Source organism: Lynx rufus, unplaced genomic scaffold (genome assembly GCF_022079265.1).
Source record: "Lynx rufus isolate CCGP_SWC_20201006 ecotype Redwood Valley unplaced genomic scaffold, mLynRuf1.p SCAF_2, whole genome shotgun sequence".
Classification (NCBI taxonomy): Eukaryota; Metazoa; Chordata; class Mammalia; order Carnivora; family Felidae; genus Lynx; species Lynx rufus.
This window is the reverse complement of record NW_025814834.1, coordinates 137,528,607-137,530,805: the sequence shown is the minus strand read 5'-3', so window position 1 is coordinate 137,530,805 and position 2,199 is coordinate 137,528,607. Positions and strand designations below refer to the sequence as shown.

The following is a 2,199-nucleotide window of genomic DNA, read 5'->3' as shown; positions in this document are numbered from 1 at the left end:
TAAGAACCATCAGAACTTAAAAAAAAAAGAACTTAACAAAGGCATTCCTTTTTTGTAATTTAAGGTATGTTTGCCAAAATATACTGACATTATACTGTATTCTAAATATGTATGAGTCATAATATTTCCCAATCAGCTATTAATAGTTACTAGTGTCTTCTTTGTTCAGAATGCTTTTCAATATGCCATAGCACAAAGGTAGAATCAAGCATAAAATAAATTAGCATAGTATTTTACATTTTAGGAATAATGAACACTAGGTCTATCTATGCAAACCGATTTGATGGATCAAGAAAAATGCTTAGAAAATTCAGAAGGCAAAGCACTCTAGCCAAACAGAAAACTGAGGGTAAACTTTTAGAGCTTGAATGAAATAGATAATACTTTAAGAGGAAAGAGCAAATTATATAAATGAGTACTTATTGAGGAAATGAAATAAAACCTGTTATGAGTGATAAAAATAATTGGCACCCAGGAGATACCCCACAGGGACTTCCTGTACCAACCACAGTATAGTTGTTTTCTTCAAATGAAGGAGGGGTAAAGGTTACATGTTGTGTCTTCCAGATGAGTATAAAGTTACTCCAATGCTCATTTTCCTAATTCCAAAATTCTTGAGTAAGAGTGCTTTTGTTTTTACTGGGAACACAAAATGGAATACAAAGGGAACTAAATTAAAGTAGAGAGGTATGCATCTCAAGAAGAAATGCATTTGCTCAGACTCACCTGTGAACAAGCCTTGAGGACCCCTCAGTAGCATACCCTGTTTGGGGTATAAGAATATGAAACCACTTCATGATTCAGAAGTCAGGAATGTGAAATTTACCTTCCTTTTGGCCAGTCTCAGTGTGTGGGAGTGTCAAGTGTATTCTTCTCTTATTTATGAGTTTGTCTCTTGTATAGACTGGGATAATACCCATTTGCTTTCCCTCAAAAATCTCAGGGGTGACTCATGGCTCTTCTATTCAGCCAGTATGCTAAGATACTGTGAGTAATAAATAATTTCTTTTAAGCCTGCAGAAACTTCCGTCTGCATTTACTTAGAATCTCATTCAACTTTTCCTATTTATCAACAGCTGTGAAACTTTCAAGAATTGTTACTGCAAGTTCTCACCATTTCCTGGAGTCCCTATAGCTATAGATTTTCTAGCCATATGATCTTAAAGAGTCAACTTATTTTTGTGAAAGCAGCTTCAGATACGGTGTCAAATGACCCGTGTTCATATTACAGCTCTGCCTTTTGACCTTGATTAAACCAAGCACCTCCCTAAGCCTCAGCACCTTTCTCTATGCAAAGGGGAAATAATACCTGCCTGTACTTACCCACAGAATTGTGGTAAGGCTCAATTTGAGAAGTATGCAAAAATGCTGCATAAATCACATCTCTATAGCAGGATTGTTCATGCTATTTTAAGTGTCTTTTAGCCCCATCATTTCTATCAAACAGCAATTACATGCAGTTAAGGTTTTATTTCCTTCCAGTCTTTTTTCTACAGTGTATGTGTTTGTGTATCTGTGTAGATTTACTTTTTTAAATGTAGGCAATATTTTATTATGATGTAATTGTGTATTATCATATTTACATATATTATGATATATGTATGTATATATCCCTAAGCTAATAAAAGTTCTTCCAAAACATGGTTAATAACAGCTTGATATGTCTATCATATATAATATATATAATGAAGTATGATGGAGACATGCATTTTCATGTTATTAAAAATTATTTCTAAACATGGTTAATAATGGATGCATTAAAAATATGTTGGGTAGTGCTCGTTTCAGCAGCACATATACTAAAATTGGAATGATACAGAGAAGATTAGCATGGCCTCTGCACAAGAATGACACACAAACGCATGAAGCATTCCATATTTTTGCACAGGTAGACAAACACCATATATTTCACTCACATGTGGAATTGAATAAACAAAGCAACAGAGCAAAGGAAAAAAAAGAGAAAGGCAAACCAAGAAACACTCTTAACTATAGAGAACAAACTGATGGTTGCCAGAAGGGAGGTGTGTGGGGGGGATGGGTTAATAAATAGGTGATGGGGATAAGGAGGGCACTTGTGATGAGCCTCAGATGTTGTATGGAAGTGTTAAATCACTAAATTGTACACCTGAAGTTAATATCACACTGTGAACTAACCAACTGGAATTTAAATAAAAGCTTTTTAAAAATATGGTGGGT

The 2,199-nt window shown here is 34.6% G+C and overlaps 1 non-coding gene across 1 annotated transcript; it reads left to right on the top strand.

Annotated features, from left to right (window-relative positions):
• The first annotated feature begins 1,775 nt into the window (after positions 1-1,775).
• On the top strand, positions 1,776-1,882 carry LOC124516698 (U6 spliceosomal RNA). The gene has a single exon (XR_006963108.1). It is a non-coding gene; the product is annotated as a U6 spliceosomal RNA (small nuclear RNA).
• Positions 1,883-2,199: the final 317 nt, after the last annotated feature.